This window comes from Lissotriton vulgaris, chromosome 5, assembly GCF_964263255.1.
Source record: "Lissotriton vulgaris chromosome 5, aLisVul1.2, whole genome shotgun sequence".
Classification (NCBI taxonomy): Eukaryota; Metazoa; Chordata; class Amphibia; order Caudata; family Salamandridae; genus Lissotriton; species Lissotriton vulgaris.
Window position 1 is genome coordinate 189702676 of NC_141693.1, and position 20982 is coordinate 189723657.

General features: G+C 47.3%; 1 protein-coding gene across 1 annotated transcript in view; it reads right to left on the reverse strand.

Moving 5' to 3' along the window:
• The window catches only part of LOC147710447 (glutamine synthetase-like), a 55059-nt gene extending 38899 nt beyond the window's left edge, over nucleotides 1-16160 (reverse strand). The window contains exon 1 of the mRNA XM_086920005.1: nucleotides 16016-16160. The gene's annotated coding sequence lies outside the window, so the exon portion shown is untranslated. The remainder of the gene's footprint in view (nucleotides 1-16015) is intronic.
• Nucleotides 16161-20982: the final 4822 nt, after the last annotated feature.

Here is a 20982-nt window from a genome sequence, read left to right on the forward strand (position 1 = left end):
AAAGGAGAACCAAGTTGTATCCATCGACCTGGTGAAACCACAAGCATGTGGCCTATAATCAACAGTAGGCCAAGTGGACTCCCAAGAAATAACAGAATACCCAAATTTGCAACAATCCAAGAGGTTCAAACTGAAAGACTAATCACATTTGATAAACCTGCAGTGCCCAGAGAAGGACTATGCAACAATGCCATGGAACTCGTGCCTCTTGGAACTCAAATTGAAACAGTTCGTCATGAAACACCAGTCTACAATGATGTGGCATCAGAATGTGCTAATGAAAAGCAAATGGAGAAAACAATTCCAACAATCGACAGAACTGCCTCTGGCTACTTCATCAATTTCGATAACTTTTCTGAAGATCAAAGCGACCCTGAAGTAACTCCAGAAACAAAGACTTTTAAAGAAAAAGCAACAGAACTCATTCATCAACTCAAGGAAACATTTCTGAATGCACCATTGTTTGAGCATTGGATTGTATCAGGGGTACTTATGCTCCTACTATGCCTAATTTTGGTCTTAATTTTAGGAATGTTTATTACAGTTCAATGGACACAGCAAGTCAGAACATCAACTTAGTTCTGAAACCTCACAAATCATCTCACGTCAAGAAAAGAGAACTATCATCAGTAAATGTCACAGCCATTCCAATACCCGGCGGGGTAGTGTGGGACAAGACTGACTATGAAATATATGGCCCGGTCGAGATCTTGAAATATCCTCACCAGTTCAAGGTTTCATTAAGTGACTTTGTAAAACCAAGTACATTCTCTGATGATTGGGATTTTGAAAGTATAAATAACATGATGTCGGATTTAGTGTTGTCAGCAAAATTTACAGAACATGATTATTTACAAGGTTCATCTAATTATGAACAGATGTACTGTTTTTCGCATTACGCAGACCACTATTTACATAAATCTGCTCAACCTAGAAATGTTTTTAAATATAACCAATGGGAACATTGTGATACTCCACCTAAAAGCAGTTCAAAAACATTCTATGAGAAATTCCATAAGTAATGCAGAAACATTTTATTATAAACTGTTAGATAAAACAGGGACGAAAACCATGCTGACAAATACTAAATTGATATATTCAGAAGCATTTTATGAAAAAATTATAACATTTGGTTTTGATTTCTGGAAAAACAACATTGAAACGAAAACAATCTGGGGTACAAAAGATTAGCAGGTACAAGGCCTAGAAGCATTATTATGAGCCTGCATGATCCCAGAACAAATAATGTTCTTAAATGACAGAGTTCATCAAACAACCTGTCTTGACCTAGCTAAGATTAAGGACCTAAACAAACCATCTATTCCAAAGCCAATACCTGATAATGCTACCACAGATATTGAAATAGACGTATACCAAATTTTACATCAAAACAGAACACATCCTGATTGGAAAAAGTGGTTAATCTGGCAAGAAGATACTAATAACTGTCAAGATAGATTTCTGAACAAAACACAGGGGTTAAAAATGACCAGACCAGACCCTAGATACTCCCAGAGACAACATCCAGGGATAGTAACAACATACAGTGTAGGGAAACTGTGCCTTGAATGGCTAGAAACATCCACACTGGCAGAAATTTCATAGCGGCAAGTGTATATGCGGCATACAATGAGGCATGGAAAGTAATGCAAATTGGAACAGCAGAAAAAATACGAGAAATTGATCGTATTAATTTGGAAAAATCACTTTCTGTTGTGGACAATAGGTTAATGACTCTGTCCTCCAGAATATATTCACTGGACAGTATTATATCATCTGCCATCGATATAATAGATAAATACTTGCTAATGTTACAACATGGCCAGTCCCAATTACGTTCTATTGTACAGCTAGGCTGGACGTTACAAAATCTTCGTTCAGGCTATGTGCTATGGCGTTTAATCAACACAACGTCATTGTTTTCCATCTTTAACCTTACTGATAAACAAATCAGTTTGGCACAGAAAGGAGCAGACTATACAATCATGAGCATCGAAAAATTTGAGAGATTACCATTGACAATGTCAGAAAGACCTGTCATTGAATGGATAATACACGGGATTATCACAATTCCGATAACAACTTTCCGATTTAAAAATTGCCTTGAGTATATACCGACAAGCCAGTATGAAAGTTTGGGTAAAGGGTACATTAAGTCATCATGGAAATTACCATATACACACACATGCTACAGTGACAACGACAAAAATGCATTTCTTAGTGGTGAAAATTGCAAACATTCACTAAGCGGTATACTTTTGTGCCAGGGTATTAATTTACATGGGGCCTGTGAAGGGACTTCAAACAACCTTTCATGCCACCAGCACATCACACCTGCAACGCAGATAGAGCCCTTCTTTAGGCAACTTTCTAACAGGAGTTACATTCTAATAACGGATCACAGCTGTTGTGGCTTGGTGCCAGGGAAAGCATATCTCGTAAGCGTGACTTCCATGGTCACTTGCTGTATGCAAGCATTGTTTCCAAACGGCCCTGGAGATTCCGAGACGCCGATTTGGCCTCCTTTGAATATCTCTTCTATACAAATTGATACTTTAAGCAAAATGAAGTCTGTGCTTTTGCAGACAACAGTGCCCATCACATCATCAAAAGAAACGTATGATCTCCAAGTTGCAAGGACAACATCGGAGATGCATGAACTTTTATCAACAAATTGCCCCGTGCATTTCAAAGAAATGCTCAGCCAAATCCTAAATATGTCGGATGCCATTGGTATCCCAAACGTATTTAAGACAATTTTTTCGGGACTGTTAACACCATTCAAAGCAGTTCTGGGCATTATTCCCAATTTTGTCCATTCAGTCTTTGGCGGCCTACCACTAATTTTGGGACTCGTAGCAGGCATTTTATTTTTGACCCTTCTGCTCCGATATGGCAAGCCAAAACACAAACATGACTTCGGCAAGGATGGAAGAAACAATCCTAGCAATACGCTACCGGGACCGCATAACTAAGGTCCTTGGATTGGCCCGGCTGAGAGATCTGAACATGACCTGGTTTCTTTCATTCAGACCTATATGGCAGACCTGCATCTTACCTGTGCTTCGATGTATGCTATGCGGAGAAGAATGCGTGTTATACACCTGTCTTGCACTACCATCAGCAGTACCAATGGATATCGATACTTTGCTAAGTCCTGTAACGGCTCACGCATCGTGTTGTCCCCAGCTGCTACCAATCCTGATGACGGCATTCATTGAGACCCCTGCGCTACGACTAGGTGGCGGCAGTGAGGCAAAAAATGAAAGCAGCATCACCCAGGTACGACCTTCTGTGAGCATTGCTGATCCAGACATCGATGATAGCAATCATTCTCACAACTGCCAGGTTACTGCACTATCGAACCTGGTCGAACTGTCACCTGAATATGTAGACCTATTCTTTGAGAGCCTGTCTGATATGATGTTCTCCCCTGAACAGAAACAATGAATTTTGGAAAACAATCCGGCGCACAGCGTTCCCATGAACTCTGAATTCGGCCTTCAGTTTTGATCAACAAAAACTACTGAAAAGCGTCTGGAACTTTATTTTTCCGCTCCCCATGAAAGATTTTTTTGAATCAGCCATTTTTCAAAATATTTACCTTTTTTCTGGCACAAATACTTTTGCTTAAAGTAGAACTATTCATAGAGAACAGAGCTTCTATTTTTAGTAGATCTAGAAAAAAAAAACTTTACCTCAGCCTCTAGCACATTTTACAGCAATTGTATTTATATGTGATGAAATAGTCTCGCCCTTCTTTTCTGTATTAAGAGACATTTCATGTGTACGTTTTTTGTCGCAAAAATCGTTCATAACTGATTACATATGCAATAATTTTTGAATGATTACTATGCTTGAAAACGTACAGTACATATATTCTCATGTATTTCATATACGCCATTTCAAATGCAAAATGTATTTTGGGGTGGGTAGGAATACACGCGCATCCTATTGCTTTAGTTTTTAGTAATTTGATGGACATAAATTCGTGGAGTGGGTGTTGTGTTCTATCTAGGACCCTGATCAATATTGTGACCTCATGCCCCTATACAGCTATAATCAATTGATATCCCTATAATGGCATAAACGATCAGAGCCATATTTCAGTAACTCGTCTCTGCAGCTCATTACAGTAAATGACACAGCAGAAGCCACTTCCTTAGATTCCTAGATAACACACCGAGTTCTTTCGACAGCTCAAACCCCCCAGCAACCTGGGAAAGCCCCTCTTGCTTTGTTTTGATTAGTAATAGATTTCTTGCAAGCACTGTAAGAACGACCAGTTCTTAGTGACATCTTTATTGACGTCTTATGTCCAAAAACTTACGCCAAACTCGGCACCTTTCAGGTATAAATAATACCAACGTTGCCTTAAGCAAACATGGTGGTGGTGAATACTGGAGCAGAACAGCTGTCCCTTGCAGAGAGCCCAACAGATGCGAGAAGCCCACGGACACTGCCCCTCGTCCTTGACGCGCTGAGAAAGACGCTGTCTTTTCTCCTGCCGAGAAAATCCAGCCCTGGCGTTTCCAGCCTACCCTTGCGGGTAACTGGAATATCGAGTCCTGAGAGGAGATACTAGACCTCCAACATTCTATTCTAGAGGTACGGTGCTGACCAAACCCTTAGAGAGAATTCTTGAAGCAAACCCTTGGCTAAACCAACTTAACTTAAACTGCTACTTACTTACTCCCTCCCACGTATTAGGCTTAGGTTAGGTACACTGGGGTAGGCGTAGTTAGAAGCACCAGTTGAGGACGTTAGCCAAATGTATATATGAATGTATATATTTTATTCATTTTAACCATCTTATGGCTAAGAAACCATATCAATGCTTTACAGTATTATTTCGCAATACTCCTTTTAATGTACGCACTTTTTATAATAACAAGTCTTGCAATTGTGGCAATTCATTTCTCTTGCATGAGAAGGAAGACTGTTCAATAAATAATACCTTTTATTGAAAACGCCTGTCTCTCTATTCTCTGCATAACTGGTGAAAGTAATTCTGCACAACTGACTGAGTGAAATAGCTGCCTATTGTTTCACATGACTCTAGAGATTGACTCTTATTCTGAGGAGCAAAGTTGTCATGTTAAAGCGGTTGTTGGAAAACTGAATCCCTTCTTGTCTGAGCCAGGGAAGCTGATCACTTCTTATTCAGTCAAGAAAGTTTCCAGTGACCTCTGAGCTAGCTGGTACAAACCCAATTAAGTCTAACATAGTCAGTAGAGACCTAGAAGACCGCAGTCCTACGTCTACACTGCTGTTTATGTTATTCCAATACGCAGGGCCTATGGGGAAAATAGGAACTACACTGCAGAAGGGGGCTGAGGTGCAGAGAGCCCTCCCCTCCTGTTTTGCGGTTCCTGTAAATCTATATAGGATCTGCTCATTTAGACAACATAAACTGTGGAATTGGTGTCCAGACAGATTCCAGGCACCCCCACCGTATCTGTTCGCCTGTATACCAGCTAACTCACAGTGCCACTGTAAACTCCTCTTACCAAGGAGAGAATAGTTCCTGGCAACTATCGAACATGACAACTCTGTCCCATCGGGGATCGTGGAAACAGTACAGTACTTTTCGCTCAGTCATTCATGCTCACTTTGTCTCAGAGAGATACACAGAATAAACAGTGGGGAAGTTTTCAATAAATATTTAATGAACCACGGGGGGCGCTAGGTGGCGCCGGAGTGGAATGGCCGTGATCTCGTGAGGCTCCTGCAGTTCGACCAATAATCCTACATTTATCCTGTGTTTGTGTTCCTGCTGAGCGAGTTAATGACGCTTAATTGTACATTCCGACACCTGGGGCGTGAACAGTGCCAACTTTGATGCCCGGAGCGGAGCAGTGAAAGACTTGTGTACGTCGGGGAACTGCTGAGCGGGACGACCCCTGGTGAGCCCTGGAGCAGTGGCTGGGCACCAAGAGGTACGCGAGTGCGGCGGATGCCACGTGGTGTGTGTTTGCCGGGCGGACACGTATGGACGAGAGGCCATCCTGAGAGTGAGCTTTACTATTGGAAGTGAAGCACATTAGGCTGCTTGCACGGCGCGAAAGCCACATCACGGCGCCCGAGCCTCCAATCTGCCATATTGGTGTGAGAGCGATAAAGAGGGTGAGTGCTGCCTGCCCCCTTGGCAATATGAAAGAGAACATGGCGGCCGTTCGCGGTGGGCTGTGGAAGGCGCGCTGTTAGAGGATGGCGGTTTACCGGATGAATAGCAGACCTGCAGCAAAATAATTCAGGGCAGATCCCGCACAGAGACAATGCTTATACTATAAAAAGCGTTGCAGTGCATACAATGATACTGTGGAAGCTCCCCGTATGGCATGACTGCAGGACATAATGTTATTTGGCACCAAGCGGTGAATGAGCTCTGATTGGAACTGTTGTGCGCTCTGTGAGGGGGGCTGGCGCTCTGCTGCTGACTGCCAATAGTGCCACGAGGAGTGCTGCGTACCTGCTTCTGTGCTGAGTCAGGGAAGGCTATAGCTGGGCCTAGCTGAAATTTACCTGCAGGCTGGACTTGCTGGAAATATACGATCTCGCAGTTAGAACTATACACCTGCAGGGATATAAGGAAGTGGTGCCTGACAAGGGGAAGGTCTGGAGGGGGCTGGGCTGGGCGGTGCTGTTTGTTGCTGGATATGAATTTCGCACTTTGAGGAGACATGAGATTACAGGTGTGGTTGCCTTGTGGTGCCAGTGGGTCGACTACTGTTCGTGGCCACGAAACGATATTAAGCGGCACCCTCGCTATCCCGGGCATTGCATGATGGGGAGGATGGATGCGCGATAACCGCGGCTCACCTTTGAATCCAAAAAGAGCTTGCGTCAACAGGCTGCGGAGGCGGAGAATGGCGCAGAGGGGATACTATCTGAGAAAGGTGATGAACCAAGTAATGACATGCACTCCATTTTGTTGGAGGTGCGCCAGGGCTTTCCAACGATGGCAGACAAGATGAATACTCTCACTACGCGCATGGAGGCTATTGCCCGCAAATTAGAAGAGCATGACACATGCCTAAAGGAAGTGGAGCAAAGAACATCAGATACAGAGGATGTCACGACGCAACTGAAAACCGCAGTAACCCAGATGGATAAAATGATTAAAATTATCAACGCAAAGAATGAGGACATTGAAGCCCAAAGTAGGCGTAACAATGTACGTATTTTGGGAGTACCTGAAAGCACAAATACGGGCAGGCTGGATGGGTATGTTGAAAAGATGCTAACCACGGTGATTGGCGCAAAAGCACTCTCCTCTCAGTTCATTGTGGAGAGAGCCCATAGATCCCTCGGCCCAAGACCTCGTCCTGGTAGTGCTCCCAAGTTCATCATAGCGCGCCTTCTAAATTACAGGGACACTGTATTACGAGTGGTAAGGGAGAAGAAGCAGTTGAACTATGATGGTGTCTCCTTCACTATTTTCCCAGATTTTACGGCGCATGTGCAGGAGGAAAGGCGCAAGTTCAATGTAGTGAAACAGAAATTGAGACATGCTCAGGCGGATTATGCCCTATTGTATACGGCACGTCTTCGAGTTACTTACCAGTGCACCCAAATTATCTACACGAAACCATAACAAGTGGAGGACTTCCTCAAGAAACTTAAAAGAAGAAAGGCCACGACTCCAGAGAATGGCGATATATTGGAAACACACTTGTCGGACGTGGAATGAGCTACTCCAAAGCTGGTGATTTCCTTGTTTTTTTTCTGGCTCTCATTGAAAATGCAACGCTGCTTGGCCTCTTTAATGGACAATAAGGGGTACCCATGTTTGTAGTGTGCTATGGACCTCTAGCTGGGATTGTTGCAGCTGGGCAGAACATGGATGATATGGAGAGCCGGACACCCTCAACGCCTCTACGGGGACTTAACAGTTGTTGTGGGTCTCCTGAGTAAATGCGAGGTACCTGTGGGCCACCTGGTTGGATTACCCTTAACGGGAGCACCCCTGTTGTATTGTTTGTCTTGGTTGTTTGAGTGGAACCGAACAATGCTGGCATAATTGGGATGCTTCAGTGGGTGGGGGGAGGTAGGGGAAGGGAAGATCACAGCTTTGACAACTGTACCATGTGCTCTGTGGGTGCGATTTGTGAAGTAATGTGGGGTGTTGTGATATATCATTGCATGTCGCAGGCTTGTCAGTATGATGACATCGGGCAGTTGCCCACGCTGCATCACATTTGGCGATGCAGCATGGGCAACGAAATTCGTTTTTGGTTTTTTTCGTTACTTACCTGTAATGGTCCATATCCCACATTTTACAAACCCCCACCCTGACCCTCCCCTGCCTGACGTCACCACCCCGGTATAACGCCCTGCACGGGCCGTGCCTGATACACCTACGAAGAATGTTGACAATTAATATCATCATCTATTGCGTATGGTTCTGTGGATGTCAAGCTGTATGGTTATATATTCTTGTGTTTCTGAAAAACATCATGAATAATTAAAAAATATATATATATGTATATTTAATGACCCACCGTCATTCTAGCGTAAAATATGTGTGCTGAGACACAGAAACAGATATAAATGATTATAAGCACCAATAGTGTAAGTGGATGGTAGATTTCTATCATAGTGCTAAAACAATGAATATATGGAAGTATATAAATACATGACAGCAATAATGCGTACTCCTACAATGCAGACCCTAACTAAATGTACCTGAATGTACTTAGCATATATGTAGGTGTAGAGCCAAGAATCCCCCTAGGATGGGGGGCGTGACAAGCGGTGAACAACCTTTACAACAAAACTTTTATAACGCACTACCATTACCACGCAACCATTACAACGCAAACCATTACAACGCATTGCGCTGGGGGGCGCTCTAGAATAGGGAATAGATTTTATTTACTATCCAACACCTTCCCTACTATCCATGGGGACTGGAGTTGGAATAGTAAATTAAACTATTCACTATCCAGCACCCCAAGGCGCTATGGGTTGTAATGGTATGCGCTGTAAAAACTGCGTTGTAACGGCATGCGTGGTAAAAGAATGCGTTGTAATGTCATACATCCGTGACCAGCAGCATGGCCGAGTGAGTTGTGCTTTCGCCGAGCTCCGGCTGAAAGCCTAATCCGACCATGATTCTGGTGACCCGCAGACCCGGAGACTACTTTATATGCCCGCAGACATGCATGGCTGATGCCCGAAGTTGGAAAAAGAGGAACATAATACGCCCGGGCGAGCTCCGGAGGCCAATATCCTGACCTGCTCCAACGCTGAGAGGGAGCCCCAAGATGGAGCTACAGAGGAGCTGAGGAGGAGAAGAGCGGGCCTGGGTGATTGAACCGACGTCTGAGGAGCTGTGAGGGACAAAGCTGCAGAGGTGAGCTGCCCCCTCCCAAGCACCATCCGAGGCTGCCTGAGTGGAGTGCTGTCCTTGGGGGCATGGCTGGTATTGGCGGGGCACCGCGGGCCCGGGAAAAGAGCCCCCTCCGGGACTGAAAGATGCTGCTGCGGCGGGGATCCAATGCACAAAGACAGGTCTAGCTGCGGAGGCAGTGTGGGGGGCGCCGGCGTGGGAGATGGCCTACATGCGGTGCTGTCAGATCCAATGCACAGTGGAGCAGAGTGAGCAACTTGGCTCTGAAGCCGGGAGAGCGAGAGCAGCCAGCGAGACACTTTGCGGCGGGAGAGGTGACCCACAAGAGAGAAGATCCGCCCAGAAAAGGCGAGATGCTGCGATTGAGGACCAGGTCTCTGAGGCACTGAGGTGAGATGTGGTGGTTGACTAGAATGTCTGGTCAGCCCCCGTTTCCCGCTATCTGTTTGTTCTTTGCTGCTCCCCCGGAGGAGACAATGGGGATGGCCGGAGAGTGACAGAGCCCCCGGATTTGGTTACGGGGGGGGCCTGACGGAGGAGCAGCTGGAAGAAGGAGGGCCCTGGCCAGTACCGGAAGTTGAAGAGGACTGTGTTTGGGCAGCTGGAGGACGTGGGCCCATGAGGAGCTGGTTGAGACCAGTCTGGCTTTAAGGGACCACCACAGTAAACCGCCTGCCACACAATATCCTTGGAAGGCCGCCCGCCTACGGGCCTGTGAGGTGGGCCTCATACACATGAGAGTGCACTTCAGGGTGGGCTGGCAAGACATGCCTGTGTGCCCCCCCCCCCCCCTCCGGCTAGACTGCAACCACCGGTTTGGGGGACGACACAACCAACCCAAGCCCAAAGTCACCTAAATATGGGAAAAGACAGGGAACGGACACCGCCTTAGCAGGGCAAGATGGACCAGTATGCGAAGGTCATCGCCCCTCCCCAGGAGGAGCGCCCGGGCACCTGCTCTGGTACAGATACCCTCCTCCAGGCAATCCAGGCATCCAGGACAACACTAGAGGGTTAGATCGGCGCAGTGGGCGCAGAAGTATCTCTCCTACGCCAGGACCTCAGGAATCTGGTGGACAGGGTCACAGAAACCGAGACTTCTCGGTATGAAGGAACTCCAGTCCTCTCATAAAGACTTGCTGTGGAGGGTGGACAATGCGGAAAACAGAGCAAGATGCAACAACCTCCGCTTTGAGAGATTTAGAGAGGAAATTGAGGGGACGAACATGCCTGAATTCCTACACTCTTGGCTACAGAACACCTTCCCGACAGACAAATTCTCTACCTGTTTTGTCACAGCTCACAGTGAGCTGATGGACCGACTCCCTGCACGGGCGCAGCCTCAACCCATGATAGCGCGCTTTCAGAATTTCCTGGACAGAGATATGATACTTAGGGAAGCCAGGAAGCTTGGGGAGATACGGCATGAAAACCCGTGCATAATGATTTTCCCGGACTACAGTAGGGAAGTACAATAAAAGAGACGTATTTTCGACTCCGTAAAAGCCAAATTACGAGAGCGCAAGATACAATATATGCTGCTCTTCCTCGCAAAATCGAAAGTGCTGTTCATGGGTAAATCCCACTTTGTTCAGACGCCGGACGAGGCCTGGCACTGGTTGGAGGAGCCCCTCAATCTGGGAAGACCGGAAACATAGACACGCAGCGCAGCGCAGCGCCTTCACAAGGAGCTGGCAAACGGCCTTTGGACTCTCTAAGATCACTAAGACCCAGACAGCCTCGAAAGGGTCGCACCCTAGAGGCCACCCCGAAAGTCCTGAAGGACACGGGCAGGCGTAGACGGTGAAGCAGTGGATCACTCGACTCTCGGCGGTCACCCGCACGCTCCGTCCCCTCGGACGGCCCCAGCCAGACACGAAAATTTAAATTAAGACGGAAACACTTCCTCCGGGGAAGAGGAGGTGGTGGGCCCCTCGATGCACCCCTTGGCGGCTGAAATACTGGTGATGGAACAAGAAACATTGACAGAGGTGGTGGCATTCCAGGGTGACTCCCTGGATTCCAACTCGTGAACATGGGCCTGCGAGGTTGGCCGTGGACTGGACTAATATACGGGAGCATGCACGCTGGACACGCATTCCCTCTTCTTTTCTCTCCTTTCCCCTTTATTCTCTTCTTTCTTTATTCTTCTCTCTCTCTTTCTGTGTTGACACCTGCGGAGGACTAGAGATAACCTGGTGGCTGCGTTCTTCGTTGTCCTTCTGGATTCTCTTTCTTCATCTCTAGCTTTATCTTTTACTGTTTTTGTTCCGAAGTTTTTGGGACTGCTGCAGGAGTTGGAACTTGTGGCGTGAGTTGGGTAAGGGAGGGCGACAGACCTCCACTTGCCCTAAGGTCTACTCCCCAGCACCTTGTCATGAGTCATGAGGGAGGGGCTGGGGGGTGGGAGGGGGTTGCAATAGTTCTATGGTGGAGGAGGTTTTATTTCATGTTTAGTTGGCATAACGGTCACAGGGACGCTCAGGTATACGCGCTCACCATCTACCTCCCTCCAGGGATACACTCGAACCACACCACTCAATGGCTTCATTGATTGACCATAGACCCCTCGAGGGCTGACAGGAGAAAGGCCTCTACAAGATTCTCACATGGAACGTAAATGGCCTAGGGGATCAAATTAAAAGAGGGCTGGTGAAGGCACACATTAAACAGGTGCACCCCAACATCGTCCTGCTGCAGGAGACCCACCTCAAGGGAACGAAATGTGGGTTTTAGGCAAGAGGAGCGTACAAAGTACTGGCTCATTCGGGATACCCAGCGGGCTCAAGGGAGGTTGCTATCTTGATTAAAAAATTCCCCACTTTAAGGCAACTCGGACTTGGACAGACCTCCAGGGGACATATGTGGGAATATCAGGGACATGGGGACGACTGAGGGTCACAATAGCCTCAATCTATGCCCCTCCAAAACTCCAGGCCAAGATCCTCTCCGTATTGGATGATATCCTGTTAGACACACCAGTCACATTTTACATTATAGGAGGTGACTTCAATGACATCATTTCTGTTTCCATGGACGGATCAGGGAACCGAACTGATAGCCCCATGACTACGCATTTGGCCAGGGTTATGACTACATTGGGCCTGACAGACGTGTGGTGGCAGCTTCACCCGGATACCAGAAGCTACTCATACTACTCGGGGGCACATAAGGTACACTCGAGACTGGACTATGCCTTTCTCCCCCGACACCCATTAGGGACTGACGACGAGGTGGCGTACCTGGCAAGGGGGATTTCGGACCACTCGCCCCTTCTGGTTAGGTTGGGAGGGAGGCCTAGGGCCAGCAGTGAAGGTTGGAGACTGATGGCATGGGATCTGCAGAGGAATGAGATAATGCAGGGTCTTAGGGCTGACACAAAAGTGTACTTTGCAGAAAACGTAGGATCTGTGCAGTTGGGCATTGTAGTGTGGGAGGCCTACAAGACAGTGCTCCGAGACAGGACCCAAAATCGAATATCGTGAGGGAAACGGAGAGCACAAGAGGAACTTAATTCCCAGGAAACCTAAATACTAGACCTGGAGCGTTGATATCTGTCTGAAAGGGACCCACAGGTGCTCTGGCGCCTGACTGATACACAACAGCGCTATGGAGCCCTAGCAATGGACAAAGCTAAAACACAGGTACAGGCGACCTTACATAGATTATACTTACTACGTTGAGGACAAGTCTTGGAAGCTATTAGCATGGCTAAGCCATAAAGAAAGGGATGCCCGATGGACAGAAAGCAAAGTGGATAGTCGGGGCAGCTACAGAGGGGGGATGCCTAGATAGTCCAGACGTTTGCCTCCTATTTTAAGGAATCCTACAAAGCCAGAGAATTAGGTGAATCCGAAGAGATCATGGCTTACTTGCCTACTATTCAAACCTTGATCTTGACGGACGAGGACAAGGAGACCCTTGAAGCCGACATTTCGGCCACTAAAATTAGAGAAGCAATAACCAGACTCTGCCCTGGGAAGTCCCCAGGCCCAAATGGACTCCCAGCTGAATATTTTAAAAGGGAGGCTGACTTATTGACGGTCCACCTGCTAGCGCTGTTTAAGGACGCGGCCCAAGAGGGCATCCTCCCACTTGATCTTTAGATAACCACGATCACACCTATATATAAACAAGGCAGGCCCCAGAGGCCTGCACATCCTATTGACCAATCTCCCTCCTGAACGTGGAGGCTAAGCTATTAGCGACGATCTTAGTCCTCCGCCTGCGCCAAGTAATCTCAGGCCTGGTACACCAGGACCAGACAGGATTCCTGCCAGACATGGCGACTAGACAGAATTTACGACAGACTCATAACTGGCTCATGGAGGTACAGGGAAGGGAAGATCCACACATGTTTCTCTCCCTTGACGCTGAAAAAGTGTTTAACGCTGTACACTGGCCCTTCCTGGAGGCAGCCCTGATCAAATTTGGCATCGGCCCTAACTTTAGGAAATGGGTGAGACTCCTCTATGCAGACCCCAGAGCTTGGGTTAAGGTGAACGGATACTATCTGATGACTTACCTATCAGGAAGGGGACCCAACAGGGCTGCCCTCTATTGCAAATGTTATTCGCCCTTTCCATCGAAATAGTGGCCTGTGAGGTCAGACAGGTAGAGGTGATTCGGGGATTTCAAATGTCGCGGACTGACACACAGGAAGAAAAAATCTCGCTCTATGCGGATGATATTCTGCTGTCTGTTGCTCAGCTGGCCACTACAGTCCCCGCACTGTTCAGGCTCCTGAGCATATATGGCTCCTTTTTGGGGTACACGATAAATTGACATAAATTGATCCTGTACAGCCCACAGCTGGAAGAAACGTGGCCCTCTCTCCCTGAGGCCCTCCAGGTCACACAGACGGGGTTTACATACTTGGGGATCTACCTGACTACAGACAGAAACCTCTCCAATCAAAGAAACATCCAGCAAGTGGTTACGAATTTTGCGGACAATGCCCTTAGATGGAAGGCCCTTCCCCTCACGATATTAGGCCGAGCCGCATTGTTCAAGATGATTATGTTGCCTCGTTTTCTGTATGCCCTACAAAATGAATACTTCCCCCTCCCTAGACAGACGTTTAAGGTGTTAAATGCGGAACTCCACTCTCTGCTGTGGCTGGTAAAGCAACCGAGGATAGCCCTGGACACGCTTCAGAGAAACCAGTATAATGGAGGGATCTCTTTACCAGATATTGAGGCATATTATTGGGCTGATTACCTGTTGCCGATAAATGAATGGCTCTATGCATCAGTTTATCACCCCACATACAGATTAGAAAGGGACACCATGGCGCGCCGCACCAGTTTGCACTATTTGTATGGGGGCACTGGAAGGAGACGATTGCTCCCGGCCACACAGATAACCATAGAGGTCTGGGACAGGGTGACAAAGACGATGGGGTGGACGCATAAACCAACAAAGCAGAAGCTGATATGGACCTGTTCCTGCCTGAAGGAGCTCCACAAACTCAGGGGTTTTGGAGGATGGGATGGCATCTGAATCTCAACATTGGGGGACCTTGTGCCGAAGGGGGATCATAAACCTTTTGGGACCCTGGCGGCGGAGTATGGGCTGTGCCCCACTCAGTTTCTTAAATATGCACAACTGCATCATGCATGATGGAGGGCTGAGCTGCACTCTCCTCTCCCTGGCCAGAATATGCCCCGTTGGAGGGTCGTCTACTGCAAGAACAGATATCCGTTAAATTAGTATCTTTTTCATATAAGACCCTGAATAATAACATGACAGATAGACTGGGGAAACTGAGAGAAACTTGGGAACAGAACCTGGGTGAGATGGACACAATAGATTGGGAAGCTGCCCTGATGCATCATAGAGAATTCGTGATTAAATCCCGCCTCCAACACATTCAATTTAAGATACTACACAGGGTATACTATGATCGGGTTAGGCTACACCGTATGGGTTGTGCCAGTGGCTCCAGTTGTCTTCAATGTGGACATCCGCAGGGGGACTTCTATCATATTATTTTGGACTGCCCCATTATCCACACTTACTAGACACAAATATTGGGATAGATGAGTAAAGTGCTAGAGGCAACACTTCCAGTGGAACCAACATTTGTATTACTGGGGATAACTAATGATGCAGACCTGAGTCGCCCACACCTGATCTTTGCGATATTAGCCCTGGTGGTGGTGAAAAGGGATGTGGCACGGGCATGGGGAGCGTCGTCACCCCCCCAATTAGGAGAATGGAGGAGTGGAATGGATATGTATATGGCGGCAGAAAGGGTAACCTACAAAGCGAGAGGCTGTCCCTGGAAATTTCGCAGAATACTGGGAAAATAAAGAAGGTATCATGGTCTTGATGGGGTCTGGGGCCAGATTGACATACTGAGAGTCCTGCTGGGTAAGGTTGTGCTCCAATATGATGGGTGGCAGGCCATGGGCCCTAGACCCAAGGGGAGTCGGTGAGAGAATGAAAGAGTACTCCAGAATAATATCTTTTAGGATGAAGCCGGATTTTGATTAACTGATTGCCACGCTTATGTCACCGTGGGTGGTGGGTTGGGGTTGTGGGGGGTTCCTGGGTGCGTGGATAACTTGTGACATGCCAGTTGTGTTTGTATTGGTTAAAAATGCAAACAAAAATATAAGAAAAAAAATCCCCCTAGGATGAAGCCAACCCCATTACCTGGTGTGAGAGAATGAAGGACCCTCTCTTGGTCCCGAGAAGGACACCCCACGAGGGAGGACAGACCACTGTGTGCTGGACTGTCTGCGTGCAGGAACCTCAGCATCTCGCGTCAGTGTGTCAGCATTGAAGTCTTTCTCCTCTGACCGACCCAGCAAAGATATGATGTATATATACCCTAAAAGTACCCTCAGGGGTTCTAACTTGCTGTGTCATGTCTGCAGAGGATGACAAAAGGGATGACCCGTATACATAGTTATTATGCAGCAGATGGTAATCCTGCTGTGATTCTGAGAATCCTCATGCATAATAAATGAGGCTGGTTTTTCTGAGAAAACCATGCAAGATTTTATGCAGTATCTAACAAGGTAAAAGATCAATACCAAAAAAACGTTATGTAGTACAATGGCAGGGAAAATGTAGGTGAAAGGTTAGGTGACTGCCCAGGCCTATATTGGGGTACATTACAGAATACCCACTCCTCATCCGACCGGCCAATATACTAAACAAGCATTGGCATAGCCAATAGGTCTTGCCTTTGGGATCTCATAAGTGTTTGGTTATCCAGCACAATATCCTTGGTGCAACAACATCAACTGTTGCATGGTTAAACACTTATAAGGTCCCAAAGGCGAGACCTATTGGCTGTGCCAATGCTTGTCTTCTTTAGCTATGCTGCACAGCATCTGGGAAGTTGTACCACATTGGTAAAACAAAATTGATATTTAGGTCCTGAGTGAAGCTTCAAGCTACTTTGTTTTTAAGAAAAGATTCAGAAAGGCTACTTGTTTGAAATAATGGTGACGTGACCACAGATTTAATTTAGATTGTGTGTGTGTGTGTGTGTGTGCGTGTGTGTGGGTGTGTGCGTGTGTGTGTGTGTGTGTGTGTGTGTGTGCGTGTGTGTGTGTGTGTGTGTGCTATATGTTACTTTTAGGTTAGTAGGTGCTAACAGGTTGGCTTCGATATTTCTCACAATTTATCACTAGTATTACGTTGATGGCAAAATTATGCTAGAAACCAGGGAGAGGGGACTGGGCTGCATGTAAACATTGCTCTGTTCGAAGTGTCCTTTTCATGGTATCAATAAACCTTGCTCTCCGAGATTCCCAGATGTCCTTGGAGCCGATGTAAAAATTGCGAGCCATGATGTCTTATGAAAAAGACATTCAAAGTGAAAAAATAACTCCACACAAAGTGAACGCTTTTAGCTACGAAGTGGCCAAAATGAAATTACCGCCCTTTATGAAGGAATTTGTGCCAAAGGAGGCCTACTGTGACACTGGATAGACAACAGCGGCTGACTTCTGCAAGTACACTTTTAATGTACATGAGTACAAGAAGTGACTGCAACACAGGTTGCATTACAAAATAATACCACTGAACTGTTTTTATGACTCCACAAGCTGAAAAAAAACTATACACTTAAAGAGTGGTGGGTGAATGCATGTGAGCCAATTGTCCTGCATCGCAATGTGGTACTAGCTAATCTGCCTGCAACGAGAGGGCACACGTACGAGTAACACGATTTGAGCTTCCTCTGTGGATTAGCTGTGTACGGGTATCCACCCCCACCACCTGTTTGAAATTCCCAGCCCAAGGCATTCAGAAGGAGCCTCTAATGAAAGGCTCCACACCCTGCCAATACAAATACAGGGCACGGCAACCGCTCGACTCTTAGAAACCCTGTGGAGCATTTCTTTAGAAGGAGGCCCCAACTGACACTTCATAAACTGCTCGTTTTGCAGCTCTTTGCAATCACAGCCCTGGGTGTGAAATTACAACCCCCAGCCCCTAAGACTCCCTGGAACCAATACATTCGGAGCTAATGCTAGCCTTTGAGACAGTAGCGGGGTGAAGAATGAAGCCAGCAAAAGAGAAAGAGAGCGATCCAGGACTGTCCTGAGGACAGGGAGGTGGCTCAAGATGTGCTCTGAAGCGTTTCAAACAAAGACGCGGAGCCTTATACCTACTTATAATTAACGGGAGATTTCAACACCACTGCACTTCAGCCTTCTCGTGTGTGGAGGATGCCCCCTCAGGAAGACCCCAAGCAGGTTCTTTGTGTGAAGGAGACTTTCCGTGTTACACCATTTGCAGATAAACCACTTCAGAGCACCATGCCAAATTAGAAAAAAAAAACTTTTCTAAAAGCCATTGTCGAAATACCAGGAAGAAAGTGTTCCACTGATCTCTTTCATAATACTCACCAAGAGTCACACACAATATCACTCTATGAAATAAAAGAATGCCCTTGAAATCTTCTGCTCTATATACACTAAGGTAGGATGAATGTTTCTAAACTAATTGGATTCGTCCAAATGCATTGAACAACCAGTTTGGGGACCGTGTGTGTGGAGGGGAACAAATTAGCCACATTTTAAATAGTAAACCAATCCAGTTTCGTCACAAAAAAAGTTTAATTGCGAAAATGGCCAAACAATCACATTTTACATAAATAATTCAATTGGTGAAAGGGAAAGGTGCGAAGAGAGTGGTGAGCGAGGTGCGGAGAGCGGTTGTGGAGGTTGTGGATGAGGAACAGCTGGACTATGACAAGGGTGAGTTGGAAGAGGGCCAATTGCTTGAGGAAGGATGTTGGGGGAAGAGTATGGCGGCAACTGAGAAACTTGGTGTGTTGCAGGGGACACAGGCCAGCACCAGTCGGGTCTCCCAGGTGGTACTGAAGACGGTGGATGCCAGGGGAAAGGACCGGGAGGTGCCCGCAAAACTTTCAGGTGAGGGCGCTTGGTGGGATGCATGGGATGATGGTGCAAAAGGGGGACGTAAGAAGGCCTGCCGGTCGGTGGGGGTAGGGGATGGGTCTTTCAGGGACACGGGGGCTACATTTGATGCAACGGGACTTGGAGGCCATAAAGAGCAATCTGGCTGGTGTCTGTATTGTTTGGACTGAGTTTGTGCCACAACGTGTTTGGAGAGGGGCGTTGAAGCCGGCAGCCATTGAAAGGGCGCGGCGCAAGTTGAATAGGGCTATGAGACTTTTTTGTGCTGCACATGGGATCAAAGTGATTGCTCACGTGGCCCTACAGCTGGACGAGCCCCTTTTTTTTCGAGACGACGGAGTGCACCTTTCGTACTTTGGAAACACTTATTATTTGATGGAAATGCGGGATACTATCAGTCTGTTGTGGAATGAGTCTATCTGGTGCCGGCGTGATTGAGAACGAAAGGTGCACTGGTTTGGGGTGGGGCAGGTAACCGCCCTCCGGGGGTTCCCTGGTTGGCAGTACTTGGGAGGGATAGGGAGTCCATGATGGGCATAATCTCCCTTCCGGGGAGGGGGATAGAGGTGCAGGATGGGGGTGTGGCAGGCAGGAGTGCGATGGCTGGAGATGCTGGAGGAGGTTGAATGAGAAGGGTGGAAGTGAATGATATAAGTGAAGAGGTTGTGGTGTGAATTGGGAGTTGAAGCACTCAACTCCTAAACTAAAGCAACAGCGTGGAGTGGTTACTGTGCGATGCGGCCCCCAGGGGAAGTGAGGTCGGCAGACCAGTCTTTCCCTGGGGTGTTCGCGCAATAGCTTAGGACAGGGTGTGAGGTAGTGTAGGGGTGCGGGCTAGGGATAGTTTTTAAAAGGGGACAGGAGAGGAAGTCCTTCCTCTTCCTGTTCCCAGCGCCTTAGGGTTAGGTTAGGAAAAGTTTGACCACCATCCCACCCTACAGTTTAGGAGTGGGAAAGGGGGGGCGTTCATTTTGGTTAAGCGTGCCAGTTTAGGACGGGTTGAAGGGGGTGTGTGGCAGTACTTGCGAGGGGTGGAGAGTCCATGACGGGCATAATCACCCTTCCGGAGGAGGTTGAATGAGAAGGGTGGAAGTGAATGATATAAGTGAAGCGGTTGTGATGTGAATTGAGAGTTGAGTAGTTGGAGTACAAGAGTGGATGATGGTTGGAAGAGATGAGGTTGGGGATTGTTAACTGTTTATTTGTGTTAAGTTGAACTGGTTGTCAACCCTGTCCTAATAAATGGCCTTTTATGCTAAAGCACAGCGTGGAGTGGTTATTGCGCGAACGTTGTCACCTCATTTGCTTTCCACTTTCCTTATGGGATACAGCTGCGAGGTGACGGCAGCGCAAGTGATCATCTTCAGAGGCCCAGACAAAGGGTCAAACGTGATCGACTGCTAATCCACTGCTGGGGGCAAAGTGACACCACTTTTCACTGTGAGAACGTCCCCTTCTCACGCCGGTTCCACCGGGGATCCCTCATGTGACTACAACGGGCCTGCCTGCGTGGACTAAGCCACCATCATTTCAGTTCTGCGGCGCTGCCTTGTTTCTACCCCCACGTACCATCGTACCATCGCATCATCCTGTGCACTGGCGCCATCTACCCACTGGGATACAGCTGTGAGTTACTCACAGCATGAGAGACAATTTTCTACTTCAGAGACCCAGACAAAGGGCCATGTGAGATCACCTGCTAATCCACTCTGGGGGCAAAGTGAAGCAACTCCTCACCGCAAGGACGTCCCCTTCTCACAACGGCTCCACTGGGGACCCCCCACGTGACTACAACAGGCCAGCCTGCGCGGCCTCAGCTACCATCATTTAAGTTCGGTAGTGCGGTCTAGAGTCTACCCCCACGTACCATCGCATCTCTGGGCCTGCTGCCGTCTCCCTGGCTGGAGCGTCTCCCACTCTAGACGCTGCTGCCTGCCCTGGATCAAAAAACTGCCAAAGCTCTTATATACAGACGGCGTATACGTGGTCGACCAACTTACACCAAGACACAGGCGGTGCTCTCCACCATCATCTGCTGTGAATTCAGCGAAATAATTTTAGTTTCGCAGCAAACTCTATGTACTTCTTTGGCTAATTTAATGCAAACCGAATGCACATTTTTGTGATGGGATTAGTTTTTTATGTTTTTTTATTAAAGGGCTTGACGTTTAGCTGAGATGTCTGTTTACTTTAAAGCAAATCCAGCTAAGGGATTAATTGTTT